Source organism: Phocoena phocoena, chromosome 3 (genome assembly GCF_963924675.1).
Source record: "Phocoena phocoena chromosome 3, mPhoPho1.1, whole genome shotgun sequence".
Classification (NCBI taxonomy): Eukaryota; Metazoa; Chordata; class Mammalia; order Artiodactyla; family Phocoenidae; genus Phocoena; species Phocoena phocoena.
In genome coordinates, this window is record NC_089221.1 from 24494202 (window position 1) to 24515648 (window position 21447).

Consider the following 21447-nt stretch of genomic DNA (forward strand, 5'->3'; position numbering starts at 1 on the left):
ACTGGAGAACAATGATATCACAGAAGCCCACCCACTGGAGTGAAGGTTCTGAGCCCCACAACAGCCTCCCCAACCTGGAGGTCCAGCAATGGGAGGAGGAATTCCCAGAGAATCAGATTTTGCAGGCTAGCGAGATTTGACCACAGAACTTCGACATGACTGGGAGAAAGAGACTCCACTCTTGGAGGGCACAAGCAAAGCAGTGTGTGCATCAGGACCCAAGGAGAAGGAGCAGTGACCACATAGGAGATTGAGCCAGACCTATCTGCTAGTGTTGGAGGGTCTCCTGCAGAGGCAGGAGGCAGCTGAGGCTCACTGTGGGGACAAGGACACTGGCAGAAGAAGTTCTGAGAAGAAGTCCTTGGCATGAGCTGTCCTTGCCCCACCAAGAGCTTGTAGCCTCCAGTGCTGGGTCACTTCAGGCCAAAAATCCAACAGTCTGAGGGAACTCAGCCCCACCGATTAGCAGACAAGCATATTAAAGGTTTACTGAGCTCTGCCAACAAGAGCAAAACCCAGCTCTACCCACCACCAGTCCCTACCATCAGGAAGCTTACACAAGCCTCTTAGATAGCCTCATCCACCAGAGGGCAGACAGAAGAAGCAAAAAGAACTACAGTCCTGCAGCCTGTGGAATGAAAACCACATTGACAGAAAAATGAAAAGCAGAGGGCTATGTACCAGATGAAGGAACAAGAAAAAACCCCAGAAAGACAATTAAATGAAAAAGAATTCAGAATAATGATAGTGAAGATGACCCAGGACCCCAGAAAATAAATGAAGGCAAAGATCAAGAAGATGCAAGAAATGTTTAACAAAGACCTAGAAGAATTAAAGAACAAATACCTAGAAGAATTAAAAAACAAACAAACAGAGATAAACAATTTAATAACTAAAATGAAAAATACAATAGAAGGAATCAATAGCAGAATAACTGAGGCAGAAGAACAGATAAGTGATCTGGAAGACAGAATGTTTGAATTCACTGTCACAGAAGAAAAAAGAAAAATGAATGAAAAGAAATGAAGACAGCCTAAGAGACCTCTGGGACAACATGAAATGCATGAACATTTGCATTATAGGGATCCCAGAAGGAGGACAGAGAGAGAGAGAGAGGACACAAGAAAATATTTGAGGAGATTATAGTCCAAAACTTCCCTAATATGGGAAAGGATATAGCCACCCAGGTCCAGGAATTGCAGAGAATCCCAGGCGGGATAAATCCAAGGAGAAAGACACCAAGACATACATTAATCAAATTGACAGAAATTAAGGACAAAGAAAAATTATTAAAAGCAACAAGGGAAAAATGAAAAATAACATACAAGGGAGTTCCCATAAGGTTAACAGATGATTTCTCAGCAGAAACTCTACAAGCCAGGAGGAAGTGGCATGATATATTTAAAGCGATGAAAGGGAAGAACCTACAACCAAGATTGCTCTACCTGGCTAGGATATCATTCAGATTAGATGGACAAGTTAAAAGCTTTACAGACAAGTAAAAGCCCAGAGAATTCAGCACCACCATATCAGCTCTACAACAAATGCTAAAGCAACTTCTCTAAGTGGGAAACACAAGAGAAGAAAAGGACCTACAAAAACAAACCCAAAACAATTAAGAAAATGGTAAGAGGAACATGCATATCAATAATTACCTTAAATGTGAATGGATTAAATGCTCCAACCAAAGACACAGGCCCGCTGAATGGATAGAAGAACAAGACATATATATATATACATATATATATATATATATATGTATATATATATATATATATATATACACACTGTCTGCAAGAGACCCACTTCAGACCTAGGGATATATACAGACTGAAAGTGAGGGGATGGAAAAAGATATTCCATGCAAATGGAAATCAAAGGAAAGCTGAAGTAGCAATACTCATATCACATAAAATAGACTTTAAAATAAAGAATGTTACAAGAGACAAGGAAGGACACTACATAATGACCAAGGGATCAATAAAAGAAGAAGATAAACAATTATAAATATATATGCACTCAACATAGGAGTACCTCAGTACATTAGGTAAATGCTAACAGCTAAAAAAGAGGAAATCGACAGTAGCACAATAATAGTGGGGAACTTTAAAACCTCACTTACACCAATGGACAGATCATTCAAACAGAAAATTAATAAGGAAACACAAGCTTTAAATGATACATGAGACCAGACAGATTGAATTGATATTTATAGGACATTGCATCTGAAAAAAGCAGATTACACTTTCTTCTCAAGTGCACATCGAATATTCTCCAGGATAGATCACATCTTGGGTCACAAATCAAGCCTCAGTATATTTAAGAAAACTGAAATCATATCAAGCATTTTTTCTGACCACAATGCTGAGATTAGAAATAAATTACAGGGAAAAATATGTAAAAAACACAAACACATGGAGGCTAAACAATACACTACTAAATAACCAAGAGATCACTGTTGAAATCAAAGAGGAAATCAAAAAATACCTAGAGACAAATGAGAACCAAAACACGATGATCCAAAACGTATGGTATGCAGCAAAAGCAGTTCTAAGAGGGAAGTTTATAGCAACACAATCCTACCTCAAGAAACAAGAAAAATCTCAAATAAACAATCTAACCTTACACCTAAAGCAATTAGAAAAGAACAAACAAAACCCAAAGTTAGTAGAAGGAAAGAAATCATGAAGATCAGAGCAGAAATAAATGAAATAGAAACAAAGAAAACAATAGCAAAGATCAATAAAACTAAAAGCTGGTTCTTTGAGAAGATAAACAAAATTGATAAAACTTTAGCCAGACTCATCAAGATAAAGGAGGGAGAGGACTCAAATCAATAAAATTAGCAATGAAAAAGGAGAAGTTACAATAGACACTGCAGAAATACAAAGCATCCTAAGAGACTACTACAGTCAACTCTATGTACTACAGTCAACTCTATGCCAATAAAATGGACAACCTGGAAGAAATGGACAAATTCCTAGAAAGGTATAACCTACCCAGACTGAATCAGACAGAAATAGAAAATATGAGTGGACCAATTACAAGTAATGAAATTGAAACTGTGATTAAAAATCTTCTAACAAACAAAAGTCCAGGAACACCTGGCTTCACAGGTGAATTCTATCAAACATTTAGAGAAGCACTAACAGCCATCCTTCTCAAACTCTTCCAAAGTACAACAGAGGAAGGAACACTTGTAAACTCATTCTTCAAGGTGACCATCACTCTGACACCAAAACCAAACAAAGATACTACAAAAAAAAAGAAAAAACCACTATCATTGATGAATATAGATGCAAAAATCTTTAACAAAATACTAGCTAACAGAACACAACAACACATTAAAAGGATCATACACCATGATCAATTGGGATTTATCCCAGGGCTGCAAGGATCCTTCAATATGTGTAAATCAATCAATGGGATACACCATATTAAAAAACTGAAGAATAAAAACCATATGATCATCTCAATAGATGAAGAAAAAGCTTTTGACAATATTCAACACTCATTTTTGGTAAAAACTCTCCAGACACTGGGCATAGAAGGAACCTACCTCAACATAATAAAGGCCATATACGACAAACACTCAGTGAACATCATTCTCAATGGTGAAAAACTGAAAGCATTTCCTCTAAGATCAGGAACAAGACAAGAATGTCCACTCTTGCCACTATTATTCAACATAGTTTTGGAAGTCCTAGCTATGGCAATCAGAGAAGAAAAAGAAATAAAAGGAATACAAATTGGAAAAGAAGAAGTAAAACTGTCACTGTTTGCAGATGACATGATACTAGATATATAGAGAATCCTGAAGATGCCACCAGAAAACTACTAAAGGTCATCAATGAATTTGGTAAAGTTGCAGGATACAAAATTAATGCACAGAAATCTCTTGCATTCCTATACACTAACAACGAAAGATCAGAAAGAGAAATTAAGGAAACAATCCCATTCACCTTTGTAACAAAAATAATAAAATACCTAGGAACAAAGCTGCCTAAGGATTTAAAAGACCTGTACTCAGAAAACTATAAGACACTGATGAAAGAAATCAAAGATGACACAAACAGATGGAGAGATATATCATGTTCTTGGATTGGAAAATTCAATATTATCCAAATGACTCTACTACCCAAAGCAATCTACAGATTCAATGCAATCCCTATCAAATTACCAGTGGCATTTTTTACAGAACTAGAACAAAAAATCTTAAAATTTGTATGGAGACACAAAAGACCCTGAATAGCCAAAGCAATCTTGAGGGGAAAAAAACAGAGTTGGAGGAATCAAACTCCCTGATGTCAGACTATAGTACAAAGCTACAGTTATCAAGACAATATGGTACTGGCACAAAAACAGAAATATAGATCAATGGAACAGGATAGAAATCCCACAGATAAAATCACATACACATGGTCACCTAATCTATGACAGAGGAGGCAAGGATATACAATGGAGAAGATACAGTCTCTTCAATAAGTGGTGCTGGGAAAACTGGACAGCTACATGTAAAAGAACGAAATTAGAACACTCCCTAACACCATACACAAAAATATACTCAGAATGGATTAAAGACCTAAATGTAAGACCAGACACTATAAAACTCTTAGAGGAAAACATAGGAACAACACTCTTTGACATAAATCACAGCAAGAGCTTTTTTGACCCACCTCCTAGAGTAATGGAAATAAAACAAAAATAAACAAATGGGACCTAATGAAACTTAAAAGCTTTTGCACAGCAAAGGAAACTGTAAACAAGGAGATATACAGTTTTAAAAATTGACTGAGTCCCATGACAGTTGGCCAAAGCCTAGTGAAATTATTCATTAACACTGTGGCACCACATAGGTCTTTATCACCTGGAACTGTTTCATCAGTGATAACCTAAGTATCCTTATATCTGAAAATAGCATCTCAACTAAGGAATCTAGTTTTTGCATTTGTGGGGAAATCTAAATCTCAGTCCCCTCCTATATTCTCAGACATCATTCAGATTCTAATTTCACGCCTTCCTCTAAGGAGTCAGGATTGTATGAATTTTCCTTTCTTTTTTTCACTTTCATTGAAGCATAATTGACATACAACACTGTATAAGTTTAACATTTACAGCATAATGACTTGAATACACATATTGCAAAGTGATTACCACAATAAGTTGATATCCATCACTTTATATATTCACAAATGTTTTCTCCTTGTGATGAGAACTTTTAGGTATACTCTCTTAACTTTCAAATATACCATACAGCAGTGTTAATTATAGCCATCATGTTGTGCATTATATCTCCAGTACTTCTTTATCTTATAACTGGAAGTTTGTACCTTTTGACAACTTTCACCCAATTCTTCCACCCCATGCCCCATCTCTGGCAACCACAAATCTGATCTCTTTTTCTATAAGTTTAGTTATTTATAGATTTCATATATAAGTGAGATCCTACAGTACTTGTCTTGCTCTGTCTGACTTATTTCACTTGGCCTAATGCCCTCAAGTTCCATCCATGCTGTTGCAAATGTCAGGATTTCCTTGTTTTTTTATGACTAAATAATATTTCATTCTCTGTGTATGTATATATCTCACATTTACTTCATCCATTTACCTCTCAATGAACACTTAGGTTGTTTATGTGTTTTGGATATTGTAAATAATGGAACATGGGAGTGCAGGTATCTCCTTGACATAGTGATATTGTTTCTATCAGATATATACCCAGAAGTGGAATTGGTGAGTTATATGGTAGTTCTATTTTTAGTTTTTTGAGAAACCACCATACTGTTTTCTATAGTGGCTGCATCAATTTACATTCCTACCAACAGTGCACAAGGGTTCCTTTTTCTCCACATTCTTGCCAGCATTTGCTGTCTCGTCTATTTGGTGATAGCAGGAGCTAAGAATACTCAATGGAGAAAAGACAGTATATTCAATAAATGATGCTGGGAAAATCAGGAACTCACATGTAAAAGAATAAAAGTAGACCTCTATCTTACATACTCACAAAAATTAACTCTAATGGATTAAAGACTTAAATGTAAAACCTGACACCTTAAAAATCCTAGAAGAAAACACTGGGAAAAATCTCCTTGACAGGGTCCTGACGATGATTTTTTGTTTTATAAGACACGTAAAGCACAATCAATGAAATAAAAAATAAACCAGTGTAGGGGCTTCCCTGGTGGCACAGTGGTTGAGAGTCCACCTGCCGATGCAGGGGACACGGGTTCATGCCCCAGTCCGGGAAGATCCCACATGCCACGGAGCAGCTAGGCCCGTGAGCCATGGCCACTGAGCTGCATGTCCAGAGCATGTGCTCTGCAACGGGAGAGGCCACAACAGTGACAGGCCCACGTACTGCAAAAAAATAAATAAATAAAAATAAACCAGTGTAATACATCAGACTAAAAAGCTTCTGCGTAGCAAAGGAAATGATCAACAAAATGAAAAGGCAAAGTACAGAATGGGAGAAAATATTTGCAAATGATGTATCTGATAAAGGGTGAGTATCCAAAATATATAAATAACTCATACAACCTCAATAGCAAAATAATCCAATTTAAAACTGGTTGTTATTTTCAATGCTAATAGCACAACAGAATCACAAGCTCTCTGGAGAACCCCAGCAAAGCCAGTAAAAAAAGAAATACACTTGATTATGTGTCATCCATTCTGTTTGCTTTCAACATTCATGCTTTTAGGCTGTAGATTTTTTTTTTTTTTTGGCCACACTGCATGGCCTGTGGGATCTTAGTTCCCCAACCAGGGATCAAACCCATGCAGAGTCTTAAACACTGGACTACCAGTGAAGTCCCTGCAGAACATTTTCTGAGAAACTAGTTTAAGTAAATCAAATACTTCATCTTTTGTTTCACTGGTATCTTCCTCTTTTCTTTAATTTATATCTTGTAAAAATTGCATTGCATTTCACAGGAGTCCTTAATCCTCACTCTTGTTCATTCTCAATCAATGACCTAATCTAATCTTTCTTAAAGGCTGAAGCCTTTTTTTTTTTTTTTTTTTAGCGGTATGTGGGCCTCTCACTGCTGTGGCCTCTCCCATTGTGGAGCACAGGCTCCGGATGCACAGGCTCAGTGGCCATGGCTCACGGGCCCAGCCTCCGCAGCACACGGGTCCTCCTGGACCGAGGCACGAACCCGCATCCCCTGCATCGGCAGGCGGACTCTCAACTACTGCTCCACCAGGGAAGCCCAAGGCTGAAGCTTTGATCATTATATTTTCTGAGCTTTTCAAGTCAAATGCTTTGAAGATACACTATCGTTTTGAAAACATCAATATATCCTCAGAATTAACATTAAATGCATTGGTTCTCAAAATTAAAGAAAAAGACACACCTGGAAGGGCTTGTAAAAACACAAATTTCCAGGTACCCACCCCTCCACTTCTAGAGGTAAGTAGGAAAGCAGCCCTCTCTTAACCAGGTAAAAGGCTTACACCAAGAACTTGCTCATGCTAGCACCCTGATCTTGAACTTGTAGCCTCCAAAACTGTAAGAAAAAATATTTTTGGTCTAAGCCCTCTAGTCTATGGAAATGTTATCGCAAACCAAGCTAAGACAGAGCCTTAAGAGTTTGCATTTCAAACAAGTCCCCAGGTGACAGCTGCTGAGCAAGTGGTCATAGGTGAGAACCTCTTAGTGCCTTTCTGCCTCATAGAAAGCAGCATCCCATACCCTTTCCAAGGATAGGCACCTTCGAGGTCCTTGATCTACAAATTATTCCCTTTCTCTTTTACATGTATTATTGTCTTTTTCTCCACCTCCTTGATACTTATTATTAAATATAGTACAAATTTTATTGCAATATTTTCTCCACTTTATTACTCTGTTTTGAGATGCCTTATTCATTTATTGTTCCTTGAATCTATATTCAACATTTCATTTCCTCACTGTCCACTGATATTTATCTCAATGACAGCAGAAATAATATGTTCTTACACAGAAGTCTTCTTCTAATCAAGTAACATTTTTTTCACCGTCCTTGAGTTTTTCATTACAAAATAGCTGAAATGTCTATGCTCTTCCTTCCAATTAGATGAATTTAACCATTTTCATAACTTCTTCAACCTCTGCCTTGAAGTCTTCTTATATCATTCCAGTCTTCCTCTAACTGCAATGCATGTACTGGTGAAACTCTAATTCCTTGAGATTAAAAAAATGTGAGGAGGGAAACAGTGATTCTATAACAATTTGAATTGGAGGTATGGTGAATATTATATTAACTTCTAAGTGACATACATTTATGAGTTTGCATATTAAATGCTGTGAAAATTTCTGCAAGAGTTTTAAATGTGTTTGATTCAGTGTTTCCCAAATTTACTTAAATGTAGAATGCCTCTTTAAGGATATGTTGATAGCCTTAATGAATATTATCTTGGTGCAATGTGAAAATACCTTCTATGTAATTGGTTTGTTTTTAGCAAAAAGATAACTTTTATTTTTAATTTTCTGCAGAGTGCCCAGTACCTTCATTTTTTTGCCACATCTATTATGGGTATAGTCATTCTTTGTTTATCTAATGACAGTAAAAAGAATCAGTATAGATGCGCAGTGAATTTGTCCTGATGGAAATCACCTTCATTGACAGATGCATATCTAAATCATTTTGGATACACAATCATTATGTCATCTGGCAATGTTTATTGCAGGGAACTAAGTTATATTACACAGGGACTATAATAACATAGCTAGAGTATGAGTTTGAATCTGTACACTAATCCTTACTTGTGTGATTTAAAGCAAATCATAAAAGTTGCAAGTCTCCTGAAAAGCATCAAAACACCAATTGTATGCTAACCCTTAGCACAGAGCATGGTAGATAATACATTCTCAACATATCACAGTTTAGCAATCAATTTTGTAATAGCTTCCAAAAGCATAAATAAGAAAAAAAAAGCTATTGTAACAATTATGAAGCCCATCCATTAATCTACAATCTACTTCTGTTAAAAAAAATAACCATCGGGATGCAGCGAATATATTGCCATTAACTTCTATTTAGGAGTGTTATAAGAAACTGTGTTTGGAATCCTTCCATCTGTTTGCATAAAAATACCATTTAGTTCATGATTAACTACATTATACCATTTTATTTTTAGAATTTGCAAAAACTTTAAGTACAAGGACTTTTTGTGTTTCTTAAGTAATTGTTCTGTTTTTCATGCTATATTTTTGTGACTCTCATACATTGTAATATATCCCTTTTGAAATACCTATTAGCAAGGAACATATGACCCAGCAATCCTACTACTGGGCATATACCCTGAGAAAACTATAATTCAAAAAGTCATGTACCACAATGTTCATTGCAGCACTATTTACAATAGCCAGGACATGGAAGCAATCTAAGTGTCCATTGACAGATGAATGGATAAAGAAGATGTGGCACATATATACAAGGGAATAAAAATAAATAAAAATAAATGAAACTCAGCCATAAAAGTAAATGAAATTGAGTTATTTGTAGTGAGGTGGATGGACCTAGAGTCTATCATACAGAGTGAAGTCAGAAAGAGAAAAACAAATACCATATGCTAACACATATATATGGAATCTAAAAAAAAGGTTCTCATGAACCTAGGGGCAGGATAGGAATAAAGATGCAGATGTAGAGAATGGACTTGAGGACAAGGGGAGGGGGAAGGGTAAGCTGGGCCGAAATGAGACAGTAGCATTGACATATATGCACTACCAAATGTAAAACAGACAGCTAGTGGGAAGCAGCTGCATCACACAGGGAGATCAGCTCAGTGCTTTGTGACCACCTAGAGGGTTGGGATATGTAAGGTGGGAGGGAGATATAATTGGGAGGGGATATGGGGATATATGTATACATATAGCTCATTCACTTTGTTGTACAGCAGAAAGTAGCACAACATTGTAAAGCAATTATACTCCAATAAAGATGTTAAAAAATGTTAATATATTAAATGAACAAGTGATATTTTGTTGCTGATAAAATTTATTAACTTTAAAATATCAATATTCTCAGTATTGAATGGATATGGATACCTTAATAAAACAAAAGTAGTTTATAATCTTTAAAAAGTTTCAGCAAAAATCTTTATTAAAAACAAAAATCTCTGCTGCTACAGGCAAAATTTAACCTTCATCAATCACAATCACCTATTTTTGTTTACTTTATGAAAAGTTTTTTGTGAATGGTGCTGTAGGAAGTCAGTTTTATGTCGGTTTTTGAAAGGAAAGGAACTTTTAAAGCAGGTAAATGAAAAAAGATACTAATCTAGAACAAAGATTCTAATCTATTCAAAGATTCAGGGGTAGGTTCTTTGTTCTGCTTCTATCTAGATATATTATGTATATTATATATATATAATATATATATATTATATATTATTCATTCCAGGAGTTATTTTAAAATACGTTCCAAAAAGGCATTTAAGAAAAACTTAATCTGCTTCTATATTTACTTTTCCCTTTTTTAGCCTCATTTAAGTTTTTTTAAAAACTATCATCCCTGAAAAGTGTTTGAGCTGATAATCTGACAACGTAAATACCACTGTTTTGTCCGGTTAAATTCTCCTGCAGTATAGTACAAATAGCAGTATCCAAAAATGAGACAATCAATTCACTCACACACAATGCATCTTGGAATAGTATTTTCTTGTTAAAAGTCCAAATTCTGTAAAGGGTCTTAGTCCCAACATAAATTTTAGAGCAAAATCTGTGATGTAATAACTTCAAAGTAGAACAATGGGGCTCGAAGGAATCTTTGTTTCAATTCCTCTAAATTTCTTTAAGCTGTCAAGGAATGAGGCCTGTAGAAATTGCAATGTGTGTGATCTTTGACATCTAAAATAATCATTGTCTCTCATTTTCAGTTAAGATGAATTTATCCTTCCTGACTCTCTGAAAAGGCCCTATTTAAATCAAACTTGTTTTTATGCTGATTGTATTATCATTGTTACTCAGTACAGCAATAATTATGTACCAGTTTTTAAAGGGGAATTTTTCTTCCCTGTTATTGATATTTTTATATTGTGAACAGAGATACGTTAGTAACCCTAAGCCTCTTACTAATTTTTTCCTCACTCCACTACTGAGGAGGTATATCTTCTTGTCTGATTCCTAAACTTGGACAGAATGACTAGGTTTGTGTGTGTGTGAGGGGGGAGGTGGGTTATTATCCTCAGTTTTCTACTCTCTCCCTGTATTGGAATTATATGTTCACACTTTGCCATGTGAGGTTTTAATGCTCCACATGCTTTATTTTATGTACTTTTCAGTCCCACTGATTTGTCTGTATTCACATGACTTGCTTTGGGCAAGAAAATATGGGCAGACTTACAGGCCAGTTTTGAGCCAGGGCTTTAAGAAGCATTGTTTGTTTCCAGTCTGTGCTTTAATGATCTGTCATGAAAAAAGCATGCTTAGCTAGCTGCTGGTACAAAGAGAATGTAGAGACCCAGGAACAGACCTGAAACCTACTGCAGCCCGAAGCCAAACCAAGTTGCTCAGTACTCTGAAGCAGAGCCACTCTACTAATACATAGACCTGTAATAGAGAAAAACGTGTTATTTGAGACTACTGAGCTTGGGAGTGTTTGTTACAAAGTATTGCTGGAGCATTGGTGAAGCAATTGAAGCAATACAACATGATTGTCTAAGCTTTACCCTGGAATGATAAATAACAATGTTCCAGTTACAGGCATATTCACCTGGTAAGTAAACTGTGATCTCTGCATTCAGATATATCCTGCCTGGATTCAGAAAGCATACTTTTGTTGACTTTCATTTCTTTTCTATTTTCTGATTTGAATAATAGAGCACCTAGTAAACAAATGGAGCTGGCCTGACATCAAGCTTAAATGTTAGGTACAGTTTACACCCAAACATATTTTGAAAATATTTTTACATTTATGCACTGCATTATTGAAGTACATATTATAATATGTAGTAAATCATTCTATTTTAATATTCATATTTAATAAACCATTGCATTAAACCCATTTATTTGATTTTTAAAAATTTTCTATTTTACACTGGAATATAGTTGACTAACAATGTTGTGTTAGTTTCATGTGTACAGCAAAGTGATTCAGGTATACATATATCATTTTTCAGATTCTTTCCCGATTTAGCTTATTACAAAATACTGAGTATAGTTCCCTGTGCTATATACAGTCAGTCCTTTTTATTTTGTATATAGTAGTGTGTATATGTTAATCACAAACTCCTAATTTATCCTTCCCCCACCTTTTCCATTTGGTAACCATAAGTTTGTTTTCTATGTCTGTGAGTCTGTTTCTGTTTTGTAAACAAATTCATTTGTATCATTTTTGTAAGATTCTACATACAAGTGATATCATATGATATTTGTCTTTCTCTGACTTACTGCATTTAGTATGATAATCTTTCGGTCCATCCATGTTGCTGCAAATGGCATTACTTCATTCTTTTTTAATGGCTGAGTAGTATTCCATTGTGTATATGTATCACATCTTTTTTTTTTGATGCTTACAAAAAACTTTTAAATTAATTTTTTAATGAAGTATAGTTGATTTTGTAGATTAATCCCGTCAGTTGTATCATTTGCAAATATTTTCTCCTGTTCTGTGGGTTGTATTTTTGTTTTGTTGATGGTTTCCTTTGCTGTGTAAAAGCTTTTAAGTTTAATTAGGTCCCATTTGTTTGTTTTTATTGTCCTACTCTAGAAAGTGGATCCAAAAAGATATTACTGTGATTTATGTCAAAGAGTGTTCTGCCTATGTTCTCTTCTAGACTATAAAAGTTTTATAGTCTCTAGTCTTACATTTAGGTCTTTGATACATTTTGAGTTTATTTTTGTATATGGTGTTAGAGAATGTTCTAATTTCATTCTTTCACATGTAGGTGTCCAGTTTTCCCAGTACCACTTGTTGAAGAGACTGTCTTTTCTCCATTGTATATCCTTGCCTCCTTTGTCATAGATTAACTGACCATAGGTGCCTGGGTTTATCTCTGGGCTTTCTATCCTGTTCCATTGATCTATATTTCTGTTTTTGTGCCAGTACCTTACTGTCTTGATTACTGTAGCTTTGTAGTATAGTCTGAAGTCAGGGAGCCTGATTCCTCCAGCTCCATTTTTCTTTCTCAAGATTGCTTTGGCTATTCAGGGTCTTTAACTTATTTCAATCTTCTATAACATTAAACACAATTTAGAGCAATTATATGATCATAAACATATGCCTCTCTTTAGAAGAAATTAAAAACTGATTGACATGAATTTTAAAACACATTGAGAATGACCATTATAGCTAAACAAGTATATATTACACATTATAGAATTAATATTAAGAAAATTATTCAAAGTGGCTCATAACTCTAAAATAGTAAAAAATTAAGGTGCTATGTGCTGTATGTGATGAATAATGTAAAATATGATTCATTTAAAAATAAACTGTGGGCTTGATAATTTAACAAAGTTTAGGTAAACTTTCATTGACAATACAGTTTATTGCAATTTAACTAAAAAGGAAAAGTTTCTGTTCTGCTGTCTAAAACTAAATTCCATGTTTCATTTTTTTAAACATCATTCTTATGAAGTGTCCTTGAATCATGACGTAGGTAAATTAGGTAAATTTTGTATTTTTAAAACCCTAATTAGGAGACATAGTGATCTCATTCTGAACTTCTAGAATTTACCCAGTGAAAAACACTTCATATAAAATTTGTTGGGTTCTGACATATTCATGTAGTACTTAGTTTCATAACACAATTGTGAGAAAATTCGTCATTAAAAATGGCGTGTATCAGGGCTTCCCTGGTGGCGCAGTGGTTGAGAGTCCACTTGCCAATGCAGGGGATGCAGGTTCGTGACCCGGTCCAGGAAGATCCCACATGCCACAGAGCAGCTGGGCCCGTGAGCCATGGCCGCTGAGCCTGTGCTCCACAATGGGAGAGGCCACAACAGTGAGAGGCCCACGTACCGCAAAAAAAAAAAAAAAAAAAATTGGCATTTATCTTCCTAAACTTGTTTACAATACCAGTAAGTATTTAAGTTGGTTCCATAAAACTATGTTTCCGTAATTTATTATAATAAAATATATCTCATTTTATGTGATATTTTTCTTTTTTCCATGAATTAACATAAAACATTGTATCAAATGACAGATGTTTCTAGAACTGGGAGCAAATTATATTAGAAGCCTTGAATGATGTTTGCAAAACTATTGATTTGCCTATAAATCTCTTCTAAATACTTGAAAGTGTTTTAAAACAATAAAAAAATTGGAAAAAAACTAGGGAATGTAAAATAAGTAACAATTTTAGTAACTTACAAAATCTATCAAACTGACATACCGTAAGACTGCTTAATCATACTGGTGTATGAGTGAATAATTAAAAGTCACAGCCTGAATTGAGTATCATGTCATGATACCTACTGTGAGGTAGCTCAGGAAGAATTCAAATAAATTAGATGAATATATTCATAATCTGTATGAAGTAAATATGTGTACACACACAAATATTGTGTCTTATACTTGTGTTATGTGTGTCTATGTGTGTGTGCTTTCATAATCACCCTTCAACCAGTCATGTACATACAGCTTGCAGCCACACACAGTGGGAAACATGAATTGGGTTTACAGTGAGGGTGAGGTGAGGTACATGTGAATAAAAGGAAGATATTGCAAAAACAATATTTTGATGGTTATAATTTATTTAAACAGTAGTTGATATTGACTTGTTTTCTTTACTAGTTCCTGTACTAAGCCCTTTGCAGGAATTAAATCATTAAAACCTCAAAACAATCCTTGGGAAATGAAATAAATAATATTTCCTTTTTAAATATAAACACACAAATTTATAGTGCAATTAGCCCATAAGAAATTAGTAAGTGGTAGATCTGAGTTTTAGACCCCCGTTCACCCCAAATCTTGTTGTGCTAGTCAATCCTCTTTTCTAGATGTGTTTTCGTACCATGAACTTTTCAGAGTATGTGTGACTTCATGTATGCTCTTTTAGTCTTTACAGTAATTCTATGAAAGATGGCCATTTATTATCATCATAGCTCCTATAATATAAATAAAAATACACAGATTTAGATACTTAAGACATCTGCTTCAATTCACATGGAGAATTAAGTGGCAAAGCAAAAATTTAATCAGACATTTTGACTTGGAAACCTGTATCTTTAACCACTGGACCATACAAATGTCCATGTTGTAGATAATACTTGCATAGTCATAAATATAAAATTTGCTACATTAGGGAAATCAGTCAGAAAATGTGACCTCAAATTAAGTGTAATTTTTGATGTGGCTCACAGATGGATGACGGTAAGAATGAAAGACATCTGAGAGTTTTCTATTTTCACCAATTATTCTAATCTTTTTTTAATTTCAATACTGTGAAGTATGTTTTAAAAAACCCCACAATTTTAATTGCAGAATTTAGGATTAGTTGAGGTCAGTTAAATTTCAATGTCTTGGGGCCAATCCTAAGCTTTCTGTCATAAAATATACTAAGCTATTTTTTGGTTTTATATTTCTGTTTGGTTTTGATTTGGTTTTATGATCATTATACATTACAGATTCCATCCAGGTTTGCTTCTGCTTCACACAATTTTTTAAAATTTATATTTTCTTGTCAAATCATCTACTTGATATTTTAGAATGTGCTTATATCAAATTAAACATACTATTTTATAATGTTTACATCTGCATTCATTTCTCCTTTATTATTTAATTTTATTTATATTTTTGGCTGCACTGCGTGGCATGTGGGATCTTAGTCTCCCAACCAGGGATCAAACCTGTGATCCCTGCAGTGGAAGCGTGGAGACTTAACCACTGGACGGCCAGGGAAGTCCATCCCCTTTATTACTCTAAGTGAATATATTATTTTCTAATTCATTTTCATTATTTTTTCTGTTATCATGGTGATATTTTCAAAGATGCTATTCTTTGGTGTAAGGATCAATGTAATTTTTACTTTCAAATCCATGAATTTATGCTTTCATTTATATTAATTTAACATATTAGTAATCCAGTATTTTAGTACTTGAATATGTTTGTAGTGTTTATTTAATCACAATATATTTGAAGGGGAAAAATGCAAGATAAAAGAAAATGAGTATATTACATTTCTTAGTGGCCCCTGAGTTTTGACCAAAAAAATTTTTTATTGCAAAATACGTTTAGTACTTCTTTACAAAAAATGAATTAAATTGGTAACTGAGGAAAATATTTTCAGTTATATTTCATATTTATTTCATATTTCAGAAAATATGTATCCTCTTATATACCATTTACTATTTTCTTTGGAAAATTTAGTATTCCATCATATTATAATAACCTTTGTGCAATTTAAATGTAGCTATATCATCTTATCATATTCTATTATTATATTAAAACACTATCCTCTATATATATAACATAGATGTATATATACACATGTATATTGTTTTCTACAAGAACCTTTTTGAAATGAAAACCAAGAGGACTGCTTATAACTGAATGACAAAAAATAAACGACCTGATTCAAAAATGGGCAAAACATTTCAATAAATTTCTATAAAGAAGATATACAAATGGCTAACAAGCACATGGGAAGATGCTCAATATCATTAATCATTAGGGAATGCAAATAAAAACCACAATGAGATATTACCTCAAACCCTATAAAACAAAACAAAACAGCAAATAAGTACTGGTGAGGATGTGGAGAAACTGGAATCCTGTATAATGTTGATGGGAATGTTAAATAGTGTAGCTGCTGTGGGAAACTGTATGGCACTTCCATAAAAAACTTAAAAATAGAATTGCCATGTGATTAAGCAATATTACCTTTGGGTATATACATCAAAAAATTGAAAGCAGGGTCTCAGAGATATCTGTACATCCATGGTTATAGCAGCATTATTCCCAGTATCCAAGAGGTAGAAGCAAGCCAAGTGTTCATCAACAGAGATGTGTATAAAGAAAATATGGTGTACAAATACAACGGAATATTATTCACTTTTAAAAAGGAAGAAAATTCCAACACACAGTTACTACATGAATGAACCTTGAGGACATTAAGCTAAATGAAATAAGCCACTGCCACAAAGACAAATACTACATGGTTCAACTTATATGAGGTACCTCGAGTAGTTAAATTCAGTCAGAAAGTTGAGTGGTGGTTTTCAGGGGCAGAGGTAAGGGGAGAATGGGCAGGTATTTAGTATTTAATGGATACAGAGCTTCAGTTTTGCAAAACAAAAGAGTTTGGAGATGGTTGGTAGTAATGGTTACACAAAAAAGTGAGTATAGTTAATACCCCTGAACTGTACAATTAAAATGGTTAAAGATGGTAAATTTTGTTACATTTCACCAAAATTTAAAAAAATTGTTAAAAAAGGACCTGTCAAAAAAAAAAAAAAAAAAGGACCTGTCAATCACTTATAACTATAGACATAAAATACTTTATGTAATAGATAAGCTGTCCACAAATTTAGTATAGATAAATCAGTAATGATCTCTATGTATTTGAAAATTCTGACTTTTTTTTTCTGAAGTAATAATTCGTTATATAAATTAAAACTCTAAACATCTCCCCATAGGAAACCTAGAATGTTGAGCCTTAGAAAAAAGAAAAAAAGAAACAGAAATACAGAATTAGATACATGAAACAATGACAAAGAACTTGGTCACTACATTGCTTAGCTAAATAAGTATTAACTTTAAACAAATAAATAATATCAATATGTATATCTATATTTATCTATGTACCTGGCAAATATTTCCAACTCTCAAAAAAGTTTGTATATCACTATCAACTGCAGCACAACATAACTGAGATAAAAATAAGACTAAGAGTGAATACTTAACTAATGATTAAATGAATAAAATCCATAAAGATAAAATAATCACAAATTTTTTATGCACCAAATATACCTTAAATTGAAATACAAAAAGGAAATTCTGAGACAACTCAGTAGAGATGTGAAAAATTCACAAAACTATAAGTTTTAAAATTCCTTGCTTTGAAATAGTAAGAAAATGTAGAATGTATTTGAAGAGAACAATTAAAAGCTTTCACACAAATAAATGTAGACAGAACATTATTTTCAAAAAATATTTACAAACCTAAATCACCTAAGTAGTCCTACCTCCTCAAATATATTTGTCTGAAATTTAAAATAAAATGTCTAAATTTTATTGAATCAAAGAAAAAAATGAAATGGAAACACTACATCTAGTAAAAATAATAATATTCTAGGGAGGAGGGGAAAAAAAGGGGAGGAGGGGTAGGGAGAGGACAAAGGACAATAAGGACCAAAGGGGTATTAACATGTTAGAGATTAAAAATACTCTATATTCCTCCACCTCTTTAATATTTTAGTTTAACTCCTAAGTCCTTATTAAATATAATAAGGTTTAAAAAATTAGGCAGGAAGAGGAGGATAAGGAGAAGAATGAGGGGAGAGAGGATGAGAGGACAACTAAAAAGCATGGAGAGTAGAAAGTAAAGACTAAAAAGTTGCACTGATTTACAGATGATAAAGTTATCAGCACAGTAAATTCAAGAGAATCCAATGACAGAGTATTTGAATTAATAAGTTTATCAGTTGTGGCAGAAGTCAGACAAACATACAAAAATCCATAACAGGGGGACCTTGAAGATGGCGGAAGAGTAAGACGCGGAGATCGCCTTCCTCCCCACGGATACACCAGAAATACATCCACACGTGGAACAACTCCTACAGAACTCCTACTGAAGGCTGGCAGAAGACCTCAAACCTCCCAAAAGGCAAGAAACTCCCCACGTAACTGGGTAGGGCAAAAGAAAAAACAGAGACAAAAGAATAAGGACGGCACCTGCACCAGTGGGAGGGAGCTGTGAAGGAGGAAAAGTTTCCACACACTAGGAAGCCCCTCCGCGGGCGGAGACTGCGGGAGGCAGAGGGGGGAGTTTCGGGACCGCGGAGTAGTGCACAGCGACGGGTGCGGAGGGCAAAACGGTGAGATTCCTGCACAGACGATCGGTGCCGACCAGCACTCACCAACCCGAGAGGCTTGCTGCTCACCCACCGGGGCGGGCGGGGCTGCGAGCTGAGGCTCGGGTTTTGGTTTTGGACGGAGCTCAGGGAGAGGACTGGGGTTGGCGGCTTGAACATAGCCTGAAGGGGTTAGTGCACCACGACTAGCCGGGAGGGAGTTCGGGGAAAAGCCTGCACCGGCCGAAGAGGCAAGAGACTTTTTCTTCCCTCTTTGTCTCCTGGTGCGCGAGGAGAGGGGTTTAAGAGCGCTGCTTAAAGGAACTCCAGAGACGGGCGCGAGCCGCGGCTAAAAGCGCGAACCCCAGAGACGGGCGCGAGCCGCGGCTGAGGGCGCGAGCCCCCGAGACGGGCGCGAGCCGCGGCTGAAAGCGCAAACCCCAGAGACGGGCGCGAGCCCCCGAGACGAGCGCGAGCCGCGGCTGAAAGCGCAAACCTCAGAGACGGGCGCGAGCCGCGGCTAAAACCGCGGACCCCAGAGACGGGCGGGAGACGCTAAGGCTGCTGCTGCCGCCACCAAGGGGCCTGTGTGCGAGCACAGGTCACTCTCCACACCCCTCTTCCGCGGAGCCTGTGCAGCCCGCCACTGCCAGGTTCCCGGGATCCAGAGACAACTTCCCCGGGACAGCGCACGGCGGGCCTCAGGCTGGTGCAACGGCACGCCGGCCTCTGCCGCAACGTCACGCTGCCTCTGCCGCCGCAGGCCGGCCCCGCACGCAGTGCCCCTCCTTCCCCCATCCCCCAACCCCCGGCCTGAGTGAGCCGGAGGCCCCGAATCAGCGGCTCCTTTAACCCCGTCCTGTCTGAGCGAAAAAACAGACGCCCTCCAGCGACCTACACGCAGAGGCAGGGCCAAATCCAAAGCTGAGCTCCTGTGAGCTGTGAAAACAAAGAAGAGAAAGGGAAATCTCTCCCAGCAGCCCCAGAAGCAGCGGATTAAAGCTCCACAATCAACTTGATATACCCTGCATCTGTGGAATACCTGAATAGACAAGGAATGATCCCAAATTGAAGAGGTGGAATTTAGGAGCGAGATCTATGATTTTTTTCCCTTTTCCTCTTTTTGTGAAGGTGTACGTGTATGCTCCTGTGTGACATCTAGTCTGTATACTCTAACTTCCACCATTTGTCCTAGGGCTCTATCCGTCCATGACTTTTTTTAAAAAATTCTTTTTCTTAATAATTAAGTTTAATTGTAATAACTTTATTATACTTTACCTTCGTTCTTTCTTTCTTTCCTTCCTTCCCTCCCTCCTTTAGACAACGAATCACCCCAAATTGAGGAGGTGGTCTCAGGGAGCAGGATTTATGATTTTTCCCCCTTTACCTCTTTTTGTGAAGGTGTATGTGTATGCTTCTGTGTAAGATTTTCTCTGTATAGCTTTGCTTCCAACATTTGTCCTAAGGTTCTATCCGTCCCTTTTTTTTTTTTTTTCTAAATATTTTTTAATTCAATAACTATATTATACTTTATTTTATTTTTACTGTATCATCTTTCTTTCTGTCTTTTTTTCCTTCTTTCCCTCCTTCCTTCCTTCCTCCCTCCCTCCCTCCCTCCCTCCCTCCTTTCTTTCCTTCTTTGCTTCTTTCTTCCTTCCTTCCTTTCCTCCTTTCCTTCTTTCTTTCCTCATACTTCTACTAATTCTCTCTACTTTTTCTCCCTTTTATTCTGAGCCGTGTGGATGAAAGGCTCTTGGTGCTCCAGCCAGGAGTCAGGGCTCTGCCTCTGAGGTAGGAGAGCCAACTTCAGGTCACTGGTCAACAAGAGACCTCCCAGCTCCACATAATATTAAACAGCGGAAATCTCCCAGAGACCTCCATCTTAACACCAGCACCCAGCTTCACTCAACGACCAGCAAGCCACAGTGCTGGACAACCTATGCCAAACAACTAGCAAAACAGGAACACAACCCCACCCATTAGCAGAGAGGCTGCCTAAAATCATAATAAGGCCACAGACACCCCAAAACACACCACCAGACGTGAACCTGCCCACTAGAGAGACAAGATCCAGCCTCATCCAGCACAACACAGGCACTAGTCCCCTCCACCAGGAAGCCTACACAACCCACTGAAACAACCTTAGCCACTGGAGACAGACATCAAAAACAACGGGAACTACGAACCTGCAGCCTGCAAAAAGGAGACCCCAAACACAGTAAGATAAGCAAAATGAGAAGACAGAAAAACACACAGCAGATGAAGGAGCAAGATAAAAACCCACCAGACCTAACAAATGAAGAGGAAATAGGCAATCTACCTGAAAAAGAATTCAGAATAATGATAGTAAGGATGATCCGAAATCTTGGAAGTAGAATGGACAAAATGCAAGAAACAGTTAACAAGGACCTACAAGAACTAAAGATGAAACAAGCAACGATGAACAATGCAATAAATGAAATTAAAATCACTCTAGATAGGATCAATAGCAGAATAACTGAGGCAGA